Below are 15955 nucleotides of genomic sequence, written 5' to 3'. Positions count from 1 at the left end.
AGAGCAGCACCTATACTATTGATAGATTTATTTGTGCAAAGATAAAGCCCTGTTTACTGGCCAAATGTCTTTGATTAGTTAATCAGTACCCCTTGTTGTGTCCAATTACAGGGTCAGGAAAGAGTATAGGCATAGTCTAGCACTTTTTGGCTGGGAATGGACAAGTAATGGATCATCAATATTATCATCACTTCTGAAATAGATTGAGTCCCTCCCATGTCAGTTTGCTAACTGAGTTTTGAGCTCATATTCAGCTCAGTCCCTCTCCCTCTTCTTGCTCCACCAGTCTTTATCACAGTCATTCACAATACTAGGTAATTAGGCTCTTGGGGGATCCATCAGCAATGCAGGAAAGACACCTACAACAGACAAATTACCCTACAGTTCTTAGGTATGAATGAAGGAACTGGCTCTTACAGCTCTTATAGAGAGGTTTCACTCGAGGCGACATAGTGGGCATGTGAGAATATTTGACTGATTCTGCTCTAAAAGTCAGTTCTTCTTTTTCTTGTCTTCTTCAAAATGTCCTCTAGGGTTTGAGGGGCCAGTTTTGCATGTCGCTATTCCCTGAGCTGAGTTGATGAGGTCAAGACTTTTTGTTTGAATCCTAGCATCTCTGTAAACTGATTTGAGCAACATGGTGTAGTAACGAGTTCTCATCCCCTGTTATGTAAGTATCCTTAACCTTGTGAACCTCCTTCTATACTCTTTGTATTTGTTCTTATTGCTTGTTCAGCATGCTGATGGGTCTGACCTTTTGCTAGAATTGTAACTTTGGCTCAGTCGCCTGGTGCATTTGCTCCTAGAAATAAACTTTTCTTCAAGATCCTTTGCCAGATGTGCATTACTACATAATTTTGGCAACAAGTTACAAGTGCACTAATAACACAGGATGTCTCCTTACACCTGAGGAAAAAAGCCTATTTTGTTTGTTGTGGGGTCTCCAAAGAGTCAGCAAGAGTGAATCACTATTTTTCTAAGCCACCGTTGCCCACATACCAACTTAGAAGAGTGGTGCATGTGGCAAATTTTGGAGGAGCCAGTGATGTCAGAGTGGGCAAGCTCCAACAAAGTTGGAATCCTCATTGCTTTCAGCACTCCATGTTCAAGACTTCTGCCAAAGTCTTTTGAGCACAGAGTGGTGTCTATCTTCATTGTGTAAATGTACACAAATTTACAGCATTGCATAGCTAAGGAAAGCAACTGTAAGTGCTGCGAACCTTCCAGCACCAACATCAACAGTGCAGCAACCATTATGGCTGTTAGAGAGCTCATTTTTCACCAGTCACCAGCAATTTTATCTTCACATACTATTCAAACATATAAGTTCACCTTCCTAATCAACTTTTGCTATACTAATGATTGCACAACACAACTTCTGCTCTGTTTCCAAATGATTTCTGCACAGCACAAGTTAATCGCTTATTAATAAAACCTATTTAGTCATACCTGCCTGCCAATAGGGAATTATTTTACTCATCTGCTACTTGTCCACATTCTTTCAACTGATTTGGAAATCTGGTCAAAAACATCATAGCATGACAATGTGCAGACCCCTACCTCTTTTTTTTTAAGAGCGCTTGGTGAATCTTTTATGAGGTGGAAGACATGGCATAGGTTATTTAGAAAGTATAAGATGGTAAATAGTGATTCTTTCAATTCTAATCAGAAAAGACAATATTATTTCATTTATTGGGTGTGGATTTAGAAGAAGTACTTGAAAATGTACCACCCTATTTGGTACCTTCAGGAGTAGATACTGAAGGTTAATATTGTTTTGCCAAAACTATAAGCATACTTAAAAGACTTTTTACCAATTAACCTCATGTCCATGATTGCCTGGATTTTGCACTGCAGTGGCTGAATTTGACCTCGGCCCACCAGGTGGCCCAAATAAACCACTTTGCCCTGCCCTAGCTGGTATTTTGATGCCTTGATGGTGAGGCCTGCCTTTTTCAAGGCCTCAAGTACATTTCCAAGGTGGACTAGGTGATCCTCCCAGGTGGGGCTAAAGACAGCTTTATCGTCTAAATGTGCTGCACTAAAGCTTTCCAGGCCTTGAAGAACTTTGCTCACCAATCTTTGAAATGTTGCAGGGGCATTCTGGAAACCAAAGGGTATCACTGTAAAGTGATAATGCCCACTAGGTGTTTAGAATATTGTTTTAGGTTTTGCAGCCTCCAATAATTTGATCTGCCAGTATCCAGAAGTCAATTAAAATGTACTGAGATACTTGGCAGCAGCCAGAGTATCTATCAGCTCATCTTCCCTAGCGATTAGATGAGCATCAGTCCTGGTAACTGTAATGAGGCCTCTGTATTCAACACAGAACCCCATCTCCCTCTTACCACTTTGAGGGTGGGGCATGGGCACTAAGACTACAGGACTAGACCAAGGGCTCTCTGAAGGCTCAATGACTCCTAAGTCAAGCAACTTTTGCACTTCTGCTTTGATGCATTCTCTGACATGATTAGGTTGCCTATAAATGTTGTTCTTTACAGGCAGACCGTCACCTGTGTAAATGATGTGTTCACACCATGTGGTTTGGCCAGGGGTCAGGGAAAACAGTTCAGAGAACTGACCCAGGAGATCTCTACAGTCATACTTTTGTTGGTCAGAGAGGCAGTTAGCAAGAACTACTCCCTCTACTGAGCCATCTACTGGGTTCTGGGAGAAAAGGTCAGGGAGGGGGTCACTCTCTTCTTCTTGACCTTCATTAGTGGCCATGAGCAAAGTCATGTCAGCCCTGTCATAGTAAGACTTCAGGCGATTCACATGAAGCACCCTCTGGGGGCTTCTGGAGTGCCTAGGTCAACCACCAAATAGGTGACCTCACCTTTCTTCTCCACAATAGTGTGAGGACCACTCCACTTATCTTGGACTGCCCTGGAGGCCACAGGCCCCAGGACCCCCACCTTTTGTCCTAGCTGGTAAACAGTCAGCACAGCTTTTTGTTTGGTCATGTCACTGCTTTTGCAGTTCTTGGCTGGCCTCAATGTTTTTAGATGCTCTCTTCATGTACTCACCCATCCTGGATCTTAGGCTTAGCACATATGCTACTATGTCCTGTTTGGGGGAGATAATTCTAATGTTCTATTTTGTGGTAGTGTGGTCGAGCAGTAGGCTTATCAGAGGGTAGTGTTAAGCATTTGTTGTACACACACAGGCAATAAATGAGGAACGAACACTCAAAGACAAATTCTAGGCCAATATGTTTTTATATAGAAAAATATCTTGTCTTAGTTTATTTTAGGAACCACAGGTTCAAGATTTACAAACAGTATTTTAAATGAAAGGTATTTCACTCAGGTATTCTAGGAACTTTGAATTATCACAATAGCATGTACAGTTTTGAAAAAAATGCCAATAAGCTATTTTAAAAGTGGACACTGCAAAAATCAACAGTTCCTGGGGGAGGTAAGTAAATGTTAAGTTCACAGGTAAGTAAAACACTTACAGGGTTCAAAGTTGGGTCCAAGGTAGCCCACCGTTGGGGGTTCAAGGCAACCCCAAAGTTACCACACCAGCAGCTCAGGGCCGGTCAGGTGCAGAGGTCAAAGTGGTGCCCAAAACACATAGGCTTTAATGGAAATAGGGTGCCCCGGTTCCAGTCTGCCAGCAGGTAAGTACCCGTGACTTCAAAGGGCAGACCAGGGGGGTTTTGTAGGGCACCGGGGGGGACACAAGCAGGCACAGAAAGTACACCCTCAGCGGCACAGGGGCGGCCGGGTGCAGAGTGCAAACAGGCGTCGGGTTTTCAATAGGAATCAATGGGGAGACCCGAGGGTCTCTTCAACGATGCAGGCACGCACAGAGGGGGCTCCTCGGGGTAGCCACCACCTGGGCTAGGCAGAGGGTCACTTGGGGGTCGCTCCTGCACTGGAGTTCGGTTCCTTGAGGTCCTGGGGGCTGCGGGTGCAGTGTGGTTTCCAGGCGTCGGGGTCCTTGAAGCAGGCAGTCGCGGTCAGGGGGAGCCTCTGGATTTCCTTTTCAGGCATCGCTGTGGGGGCTCAGGGGGGTCAACTCTGGCTACTCACGGGCTCACAGTAGCTGAGGAGTCCTCCCTGTAGTGTTAGTTTTCCGCAGGTCGAGCCGGGGGCGTCGGGTGCAGAGTGGAAAGTCTCACGCTTCCGGCGGGAAACGAGTGGTCTTTAAAAGTTGCTTCTTTGTTTCAAAAAGTTGCAGTTTCTTGAACAGGGCCGCTGTTCTCTGGAGCTTCTTGGTCCTTTAGATGCAGGGTAGTCCTCTGAGGCTTCAGAGGTCGCTGGACCCTGTTGGATGCGTCGCTGTTTTCTTCGAAGTAGAGAGACAGGCCGGTGGGGCTGGGGCCAAATCAGTTCTCGTCTCCATCTTCACTGCAGGGCTTCAGGTCAGCAGTCCTTTTTCTTCTTTAGGTTGCAGGAATCTATCTTCCTTGGTTCTGGGAGCTCCTAAATACTCAATTTAGGGGTATGTTTAGGTCTGGGAGGGCAGTAGCCAATGGCTACAGGCCCTGAGGGTGGCTACACCCTCTTTGTGCCTCCTCCCTGTGGGGAGGGGGGCACATCTCTAATCCTATTGGGGGAATCCTCCATCTAAAAGTAAGAGTCACCTCAGCTCAGGACACCTAAGGGGCTGTCCTGACTGGGGAGTGACTCCTCCTTGTTTTCCTCATTATCTCCTCCAGCCTTGCTGCCAAAAGTGGGGGCAGTGGCCAGAGGGGCAGGCATCTCCACTAGCTGGGATGCCCTGTGGTGCTGTAACAAAGGGGGTGACCCTTTGAGGCTCACCGCCAGGTGTTACAGTTCCTGCAGGGGGAGGTGAGAAGCACCTCCACCCATTACAGGCTTTGTTCCTGGCCACAGAGTGACAAAGGCACTCTCCCCATGTGGCCAGCAACATGTCTGGTGTGTGGCAGGCTGGCAAAAACTAGTCAGCCCACTCTGGAAGTCGGGTATGTTTTCAGGGGGCATCTCTAAGATGCCCTCTGGATGTATTTTTACAATAAAGTGCACACTGGCATCAGTGTGCATTTATTGTGCTGAGAAGTTTGATACCAAACTTCCCAGTTGTCAGTTTAGCCATTATGGTGCTGTGGAGTTCGTGTTTGAAAGACTTCCAGACCATTTACTCTTATGGCTACCCTGCACTTATAATATCTAAGGTTTTGCTTAGATACTGTACGGGCATAGTGCTCATGCACTTATGCCCTCACCTGTGGTATAGTGCACCCTGCCTTAGGGCTGTAAGGCCTGCTAGAGGGGTGACTTACCTATGGCACAGGCAGTGTGAGGTTGGCATGGCACTCTGAGGGGAGTGCCATGTCGACTTAGTCATTTTCTCCCCACTAGCACACACAAGCTGGCATGCAGTGTGTATGTGCTGAATGAGGGGTCCCTAGCGTGGCATAAGACATGCTGCAGCCCTTAGAGACCTTCCCTGGCATCAGGGCCCTTGGTACCAGGGGTATCAGTTACAAGGGACTTACCTGGGTGTCAGGATTGTGACAATTGTGGAGACAAAGGTACAGTTTAGGGAAAGAACACTGGTGCTGGGGCCTGGTTAGCAGGGTCCCAGCACACTTTCAAATCATAACTTGGCATCAGCAAAGGCAAAAAGTCAGGGGGTAACCATGCCAAGGAAGCATTTCCTTACACCATTTATCTGCCTTCTTACACAATTCTTGGGGAGAAGTCAGACCTGAGTCCACCAGGAACTGATGCAGTCTATCAGATGTGCAGTTTTCAAGAATGTGCTCTCTCGCAAGAAGATTGTACAAGCCCTGAAAATCATGCACATTGCTGCCATGTAATCAGCCTTCCAACTTGACAGAGCAGTTTACAAAATCTACCCAATCCTGGGAGGACTCCTTCGTAGTTTCCCTGAATTTGATTCTGAACTCCTCTGTGGTTAAGCCAAACCCATCAAGGAGTGCATTCATATGCGCCTCGTAGTTATCTGCATCCTCTTCTCTTGCAGTGAGGAATTTGTCCCTGCCTTTGTCAGAAAAGAAAAACCACAAGATGGCTGCCCACTGTCTTTGTGAGACCCTCTGAACTTTACAGGCCCTCTCCAAGGCAGTAAACCACTTGTGGATATCATCACCAACCTTGCAAGGTGGGACAATTTTATTTAGGTACCTGAAGTCATATGAGTGCTCCCTGGTGTCCCTAAAGTTGTTGCTGCCACCATGGGGTGTTAGCCCCAAAGTCTATCTTTCCCTTTCCACTGCCAAGACCTCCCTATCTAGGGTTAACTGTTGCTTCTGCAGGCTCAGTCTGGCCTCCTCTAGCCTCAGTTTGCTGAATTCCCTATCTAGGGATTCCCCCTCCGAGCTAGAGTGGTTAGTCTCATCATATACTGATAAATTAGATAAATTCAAGTGTATATTTGCTAAAAACCTTGGAAATGTCCAAGGACATTTCTACAAAATCATATTGAAGCACAATACTGCGCCTGTCAACTATAAAGTGAGGAATGCTTCTATGAGTGTTAGAAGAGAATGAACTGAAATGTTGATTGAAATGTGTTCCTCATATGTATTACAGCCAGTTGACAGCTCTAATTGAGCTCCGTACGTAGTTTTGAATAAAATGACTGGAAAGTTACATCTGTGTGTCGATTTAAGGTCAGTAAATAAACAATGTGTGCTTGACTGCCATCCTCTTCCACAAAGTCAGGATTTACTTGTCAAATTATATGGTGCTAAGTACTTTGACCATTGGATGTTTGATTGCCTTACCACCAAATTGATCTCATAAAGGAGTATGGTAATGAACAACATTCATAACATCAGATGTAGCATTTAGATATACCAAACTGTCTTATGGATTAGCTTCTGCAACTCAGTTTAAAAAAAATAATACATATGTTATGTGGGAAGACTGAGGAATAGCTGCATTTCATAATGACATTCTGATTTTTTCTGACTCTACTAAAGGGCACAACATAATTTTAGGGCAAATTCTTTCTTCACTTCAAAACAAGGGGATGCCATTCTAGTTAGAGAACTGTAAATGTTTGATTAATCAAGTAGGGTAACTGGAACATAAGCTATTCAAGATCTAAAATATAGAACAATTTAGATTATTCCTGGGGCTATGTGAGATGTACTCACAATTTATGCATACTTTTGCAGCAGTGGCTGTGCATTTCAAATCAGATTTGAGTGGGAAAAAGAAGAGCAAGAAGCTTTTGATGTGATTAAGCAAAAGATAGTTAAGGCATCTCCCTTGAGCTCGTAGTCAGAAAATAACAAGAGCATTGTTACTTTGGATGCCAGTGCTAACAGTCTAGGTGCTGTGTTTAGCCAAATCAAGTTTGATAAAGAGGTCACTGTGGCAATAGCATCAAGATCTTTAACCCAAGCCAAAATAAAATATTCTAAAATAAGAAATAAATGCTTTCCTTGCTTGTTCTTCTAGTGTTGAAAATTTCAAAACGTACATTTGTGGTAAAACATTGACGATCAGAATGGATCACAAACCTCTTCTTTCATAATTAAATATCAAATGGATCACAAACCTCATCTTTCATATTTAAATATCAAAGCTACGGGTAAGGCATCATCCTGCCTTGTTAGAAACTGAGCAAGTGTGTAAGATTACAAATATACTGTGTTGTATTTGCCTGGAGCACATGTTTTTTAGGAGTGGTTGTCAGGCTTATCTTCAGCAGAAATTACTAATGCTGCATAGATTCAGAGAAATTTGTAGTACCCACCATTGATTACATCGTATTAAATTACTCTCAGGTAATTTCTAAAGATAAATTGTCAAGATGAGTATCTTCTTCAGATGAAGAAATGCATCACAGAAGATTGGCTGAAGAAAAGCTGCTCAACTTTGAAATGAGTACATTTTGGAAAGTAAGAGAAGTTTGACATCAGATGATGGGGCAATTGTTAACCATAAGGCTTTGTTCCTCCATCTGCTATTAGGAAATATATTTTACATAGTGTGTGTTAAGGACACATAGGTCAAAAAGGTACATGTAGGAAAAAGGGGCATGTTTACAAAAAGTGGTGCATCAGTCCCAATGCGCCACTTTTCTTGCATCGCCTCTGTCCCACCTAACCACACCCTGGTTGCGCCGTACTTACAATACGGTGCACCATGGCATCCGTTAGGAAAATAGCGTCAACATTTTTTATGCTATTGTGGAGCTTTGCTGCACTAGCGTAAAGTTTTTTTATGCTAGTGCAGGTAAGCATGGGGAAGTCCATTGACTAAAATGGGTGTGTCATTTTAATGCCTGCTCTGAGCAAGTGTTAAAAATGACGGAAGAAATGGCTCAGTGGAATGTTATAAATTTCACTGCACCACTTTTTGGGGCCTTCCAGCATCGGAACAACCCCATGCATACATAATGCCTTGCGCAGGCATAATGTGGCGCAAGGGGTTAGAAAATGGTACAGTGCATGCATCGCGCCACTTTGTAAATATGGCACAGATGAATGTCCTCCTTAACACCACCTTAGCATAACAAAATGACAGTAGGGGCTTGTAAATAGACCCCCAAGAGCTTTGTCTTGGTTTCCTGGTTGAAATAGTCAAACTTTCAAGTTTCTGTTTGTAGAACTTTCATGAATTCTTGCACGTTTTTGAAGACAAGCTCAAATACTGCCAAAGTTCGCAGTTCAAAGGTTTTCTGATTTTCCATGGTCAGAGCTAGCTAGCTATTTGTTAGGCGCATTCAGAGTGTTAGAGGCTGGTAAAATATGCTATTGTTCTTATAGGTTATTTTTCCAAATTAGTTGATGGAATGGTTAAACTTACACAACACTGATTGTATTATGGCTTCCTGAGACAAGTGCTTTCACAGCGAAGGTTTACCATGTTCCATTACCAGTGACAATGGTGCACAATTTGTTTTCCTGCAAACCTGCCAATTATTTTTAAAAGTATGCAATTAAACATTTAAGTCCAGCATTGTATTCTCCCAACACTAATGACGTAGTTCAATTGTTTAACAGGGTTTTTCATTGAGGGAGTCCAACTGGCATTAGAGTCTTGTGTAAACGTAAAATTTCTAAGATAGTGTGGTTGTACCACCGGCTTCGCTCCATTTAAAACACTGAAGATCGGAAAACCTTGCACTGGTATTAAACCATTATGGCGTAAGAAAGACCTTAAGGGTGAGCACGTAGATTAAATGTATTCAAATGCCAAATGTAATGTTGATTCTTCTCAAGCAAAATCCAAAAACGACAATGTTAAGAAAAATTATTCCTTTCAAAGTAGGATATTATGTTATGAACAAAAAACATTTGTTTTTTGAAGCAAGGAGAATCAAAGCTTTCAAAATGTTTTAGCATTAATGAACAATGGATCTTGTTTGTTAATTCAGATATTACCCCAGGGCAATTTTGAAGTATCTAAATCTGATTCTGACGTTTCACAGTCCAGATTTTTGAGAAAGTAATGTATTTGACACTATGGGGGTGATTTGCTAACATTTTACGGTGGGTTTGCATCATAAAAGTGAAGCAAACCAGAAATTTTTTTTTTAAAAATAATTATATACTTTCCAGAGCAAAATTTGTTTTGTGCAGTAAATTGAGGAAAAGGAAGCACTGCTTTCAATTGCTTAGCGTCAAGGGTGTGTTACATGGGCATTCACATGTAACTACCGACTCTTTTTGATGCAAAACCCTATCTACTAAAATTTGTGAGATATGGTTTTGTGTAAAAAAATAACTTTTGAAAACAGGCATTAAAAGGAGAAATGTTTTCATTTTCCTTTCTTTTCTCACTTTGCATGTTTGCTGCACTTTCCAGCACACTACAAATTAAGAAAGTCTTATAAGTCGTTGCTGCATAGTACTGGAAGAGTGCCCTTCCAGTAAAAATCTATGCTAGACTCACACACACACACCATTGCACTATGGCGCAAAAGTGTGTGCATTGCACACAGCAGCTAAATTTTAATCTGGCTCTATAGAGAGGAGAGGAGGGAGCCATATCTCTGTAGATATGGCACTCTCCTGCTCCCTCCCTGTCAAGCAACGTAATATACCTTTTTTTTTCAACGTTACAAAAAAAAGGAGGTTGATGCTAATCGTCGCACATCCGAAACAGGGAGCTCAAAAGTACACATATCATATGTAAAGTCCTGTGTAGGGTGCCAGCCTGGTACGGAAACCCAACCACCATGGGTTTCGAGATGCACAGAACACAGGCGGAAAAAAACACCTATGTCACGTGCTGTAGAGTACAAAATGCAAGACAAAAGAGCAACCAGGGCACTTCAAAATAATACGTCCGAGATGAGTAAAGTTGCAGGAAATACTTCAATCCTTTGTGTTGGGAAAATCCAATTAGTGCTCAAAGATAGTCATGTCCACATGTTAGAAAGGGCATATCAGAGTTCAGAAACAGCCAACACGTGTTTCGCCCACACAGACTTTTTCAAGGCTGGAAACAAAAACAAATGGGATCTCTTAAAAGTAATAACACTACCATCCGGTAGGTACAATAAACAGTGATATATCAGATTGAAATTGAAGTTACAGCAAAGAGATTTTGCATAGGATGCATAGCCCTTAGGCGTGCACGGATAATCTGAATAGAGATACTCCCATTGTTGAAAAGTTGAGCACAAAACATGCCACCCAGACAAGACCGGTGGAAATAGGAAGGAGGTGAGAGAAAAATATTTACATTAGTGAGTGAAGATGTAAAGAGCCATCACGTGAATATTAGGTGTAGTAAGGAGTGTGATTACCAGACACAAGAGTAGAAATGATGGTACTGCGCGCATGCTATATACAAGAGTGGGACGACCGGTGCCCATGGAAAATTTCACCTCTGGGACTAACTTGAAAAAGGCCAGTTCTTAGAGTCCTTCTGAAATAGACCTCAAATGCGGTTCTATAACTCAGAGAGGCCTAAAGAAATGTGGACTATAATTGTGAAGTCCTAACTAAGAGGTGTAAAAAAGAGAAACGGGGAGAGGGAAGGCAAATGTTTTCTTACCAAAAAAGAAGAGTAATCCAGCAGAGTATTGGCCGTCCCTTGTAGTATAGGGAAAAGGTAATCTTCCAAGACAGAAAGGACTGTAAAAGTTGAGTGTATCCGTAGTATGGGATTACACTTGACAAAGGCCTAAATAGACCCAGCCTGTAATTATAGAAAAAGAATAAACCATATAAGAAGCGACAAGTAATTATGGAGGGCCAATTGGATACATAAGGAGTAATTTGTAATAACTTTATAAAAAGTAGAAAAAGTGAGCCCTAAATAGGCAGGAGTTAGTCACTCCATAACAGAAATGGGCTGAAAAGCAAAAGTACACAGACTGGTGACCTGCCATGTGAGGCAAGCAGGCAAAGTACATGTCATAAAAGCCTGTAAAGCGCAAGTGAGAAAGCCATATGGGCGGTATCCAAAGTAATACCAAAATATCTAACTCCTTAAAACAGCTGTTTAACTAGACTGAGTAGTCGCCAGAATGTATACAAGTCCAGGTCGCCGGAGTCTATAACTCCGTACGCGTAAACATACTAGAAGATAGTAGAAAATAGAGAAGCCCTCCCATTAAGCGTCTCCCGTTATCCAAAAATAGACCGCTGTATGGAAAATGAAAGAGAACGGCAGTAAGCATTCCCCCTTACCTGCACTCTCCCGAATTCCGAGAGTCAGGAAAAACAGCGTGTACGATCATGAGCAGCGCATGATAACGCTGCCGTGTTATGAGAGACACGCCCCGGTGAGTGTCGGCGTCTAAATACGCGTACTCACAAATAAAATAGAAGAAGGACTAAAGTCAAAAACGGAAAACGAGCAAACTCCACTCGTCATCAATGGCACTCAACGGGCGCCATTTTGGATGTAGTGAAAGGCGTGCCAAGGCGTTGTTGTAGACATAAAAAAACACATAACGTTTTTAGAAAATAGCGTGCAGAACAACGGGCAGGAGTTGACTAATCCCCAATGTGGAAGTGTGCCAATAGATAGAGAGTGACGTTAGAAAGATCCCTTTACCAGATTTTTACAAAAGGGCTAAAAGAGCACAATATAGAAAGTAATTACATACATATAGAAGTAAGATTACTAGGACAATAAGCACGATATATGGGACATGAAGAACAGTCAAATATAATAGAAAAAGAAGCATATAAGCTTTCAAATGGGACATAATATTGTACAACACTAATGCAGGGTACTTTACATACACACTTATGTAGTATACACAGGAGAGAGAGGGAAGACAAAAAAAATAAAAAAATAGTTCCATAGGCACCAAATCCTAACCAAAAAATATATTATTTTTTTCCCTTTCGAAAAAAGGCGAGATGATACTACATCGCAAATTATACATGGTGATGCAACTAAAGGAAATATGCCCAATGATCACGTAATGAGGGTGTAGGGAAAAAGGAAGTTTCAAAAAACCATCAAATGTTAGAGAAATACATGAAGGTCCTTGTGGATGTTAAGGCCCTGTTCTACCGCTAGTAGTTTAATAATCGACCTGCTTTCAAGGTGTCTCAGGGCCAAAGTCCGATTGCCTCCTCGAGGCGTCCTGTTCAGAGAGTCAATCCCAGGGATAGAAATGTCCAAGACTTCTCTGTGTCCATGTGCCTCATTGTAGTGAGTTGCAAAAGAATAGTTAATGTTTGATGACCGAATAGCTCTCAGGTGTTCTTGTATTCTCTCTTTTAACGGTCGAATGGTGCTTCCAACATAAATAAGCCCCCACGTACAGACAATGCAATACACCACAAAACTTGTGTTGCAATTAATAAAGTGTTTGAGTTTGTGTGTAACCTGAGTGTTGTACTGGAAACTCACTGTCTTGTCTTTATTGTACCCACAAATGTTACAATGGCCACATCTGTATGTGCCTGGTGGAGGTTTAGGCAACCAGGTATCCCTACTTTCAGGTGGCATGAAGCTATGACATAGCTGGTCCCGTAGGGTGGTGCCCCTCTTGTAAATGATGCTGGGTTTTTCAGTAAGACCATTTTTTAGTGTATCGTCTGTTAGTAGTAATGACCAATGTTTGCGTACAGTTTTAAAGACTTGGGAGCTTAGTGCACTATGTTTTATCACAAGAGAGATATTTTTGTGTGAACTGTCCTTCTTAGAGTTGGTAAGTAGGTTCGGGCGTTTGGTTTTCATGATCATATTGCAGGCTTTGTTGGGAGTCTGTTGGTGATAGCCTCTATGCCTGAAACGTAGTTCCATGTTGTGCAATTCTTCTCGGAAGACCTGATCCTCACTACAATTGCGACGGATCCTAGTGCTTTCCCCATATGGAATGGCATTGATTTGGGGCTTAGGATGTGAGCTGGTGGCGTGCAAAACAGCATTGCATGCTGTAGGTTTTCTGAACAGTTTGGTACAGATTTTACCATGCTTAATGTATATGGTAAGATCCAAAAAACTGATAGAAGATTGACTCGCCTCATGAGTAAACTTGATATTGAAAGTATTGTTGTTTAGATGTTCTGTGAGAAGTGTTAGAGAAGGTGCATCGCCTGACCAGAAAACTAACTATTTTGGTGTTACTTTCTTGGTGTTATGATTCCATCTGCCACAGAAGGTAGATAGCACAACATTTCTAAAGGTGGTTTCTCTTTGATAAACACAGGACCTGTACAAAATCCTCTTTACACCGAAAGAATTGAAGTTTTTATTCTTAATTATCTGTGGCTATTTGTGTCCAATTTCTACCATGTATTCAGGTAATTTCTTCCTCTTTTTTTATATTGTATTTACTTTTTCAGAGGGAGGAGTTGTGTAATAAGGCATTCTCATTCAGCATTCTTCAAGTTTCCCTAGCCTTGTGAACCTCCTTAGAGACTCATTGTATTTCTTCTTATTACATGCTTAGCCTTCTGTTTTCTGGGTTTGACGGTTGCCTGGGTTTGTGACATGGACTCTACCACTCACCTGGTGTGTGAACTCCTAGAAGTAAATTTACCTTTACTCCAAGATTCTCTGCTTGAGGTGTGTTAGTGCACATGATAGTACCACTTTTCAGGGGATTTGGTTTATGACAACCCCTCTTCTCATATCATATTTGTTGGACCTGGCCCTTTTTGCAGGATCATCCCAAAACTGTTTGCCTCCTTCATCGTATTTTTTGACCAGTTTTTGTTGGCTTTAGGACTCTGGGCACTTTACCACTACTAACCAGTGCTAAAGTGCATATGCACTCTGTCTAAATTGTATTTTTGATTGGTTTATCCATGATTGGCATATTTGATTTACTAGTAAGTCCATAGTAAAATGCACTAGAAGTGGCCAAGGCCTGTAAGTCAAATGCTACTAGTGGGGCTGGAGCCCTGATTGTGCCACCCCCATGAGTAGCACGGTAAACATGTCTCAGACCTGCCATTGTAGTGTTTGTGTGTTCAGTCTTGCATTGCCAATTCGAATTGGCAAGTGTACCCACTTGCCAGGCCTCAACCTTCCCTTTTTATACATGTGAGGCATCCCTAAGGTAGGCCCTCGGTAGCCCCCATGGGCAGGGTGCAGTGTATGTTAAAGTTGGGACACATACTGATGTCTTTTACATGTCTGCTAGCGCAGGTGTTTTAATTAGAAATTTATTAACGAGTCTTTATGTATTTTGAATGATGAGTTATGTAGAAAATGAATAACGTAGAAAAATAATGCACACATTTGAAAATGTGACCTCGAAGAATGGCCGCAAGTGTTCATGAAATGTACTAATTAATGAGTAATTCTTATGAAATATTGAAAATGTACTAGACTTATGTAGTAATATGTCATATTAAGGGTTATGAAGTATGCTCTAGCTTTATTAAATGTCGGCCTTAAATTAGCGAGAGTCTTGTCCTAGTCTTGCCGGGCCTCATGCAGAAGTTGTATTTCTTGGCGGTTAATAAAAATGCTGACCGAATGAATTAAACTGTGAAATGTCCATTGTCTTGTTAAAAGTGCTTAACAGAAGCTTTTTGTGAGAACCGACTGCAAGGAAATGATGTTCCCGCTAGCGTAACAACTTATGTGTAATGTGTGTGAGATGTACTTTCCCAGGGCGAGAACAATGAAGACACTAACTGGAGCTGAAGATGCAACAATATTGTTACCTGACGAGCCGGATGATGAGGACATCGTAAAGTGAACCAATCAACTGCATATGAAGAGTGAAATATTAGAATTCATAGATTTGGTGTAGAAATATTATTGGATAAAGTATAAACCTATGATTAACTGACCAATAGGGAATTAGGGAATAGTTTGGGTGACTTTCATATAACAACGCAACAGGGAAAAATCATTCAGATATGAGACTAGAGACCTATTGCGATTTGTGATCTCGACAGACCTGATTTCGAGAGATTCAAGATTCATTCTGTCATTGGGCTCATACTTTCTGACTGAGAGTCTGATGCTTTGCTGATCGACTGATGACCTGAGGACGAAGACTGATTCTGCTTTGCTGACCCATACCGAGGATAGGTAGATGTAATGAAACGTGACTGTTATTCATTTTATGCCTTTTCTTCTAGTTACCAACTGCGCTGTTTTGACAGATCCATAGCTAGATATTTTTTCTAAATTCTTGACTCAAAATTGTTTTGCATGAAGCCTAACATGCTGATGCTAATGCTCTCATAAATGATTGACATTTACCGGGACTAATGAATGATGAATTACCTTGTTGAATTTCATGTATGCTATATCTTTGTCGCAGCTGACTCAGCTATTGATTTGCACTGAAGCTCTAGAATGTTTCGTGGTTCAAGCTTGATTAGATTGCATTTCTTCCCCCGCTTTAGACAACCAGTGTTGTTTCTACATGTGTTCCATTTGATTTTGATTTTGAGATTAATCTACATGACTTTAGCATTGTTAATATAAGGGAAATAAACGTGCTAAACTTGTATTAAAGGTGAGGTTATTCATGGCTGAAAGGTCATGGTGCATGACATTTACAGACTCCATTGATAAATGATTTTATTGATTACTAGTGATTGTTGTTTATCGTGTATTGATTA

The 15955-nt window shown here is 41.8% G+C and overlaps 1 long non-coding RNA gene across 1 annotated transcript in view; it reads right to left on the bottom strand.

Annotated features, from left to right (window-relative positions):
• LOC138295589 (uncharacterized) overlaps positions 1-11678 on the bottom strand; it is a 115816-nt gene extending 104138 nt beyond the window's left edge. The window contains exon 1 of the long non-coding RNA XR_011203635.1: positions 11594-11678. This is a non-coding gene — a long non-coding RNA (uncharacterized lncRNA). The remainder of the gene's footprint in view (positions 1-11593) is intronic.
• Positions 11679-15955: the final 4277 nt, after the last annotated feature.

The sequence above is a fragment of the Pleurodeles waltl genome, chromosome 5 (genome assembly GCF_031143425.1).
Source record: "Pleurodeles waltl isolate 20211129_DDA chromosome 5, aPleWal1.hap1.20221129, whole genome shotgun sequence".
Lineage (NCBI taxonomy): Eukaryota > Metazoa > Chordata > Amphibia > Caudata > Salamandridae > Pleurodeles > Pleurodeles waltl.
Note: the sequence above shows the minus strand (reverse complement) of the source record. Positions and strands in the feature narration are given on the sequence as shown.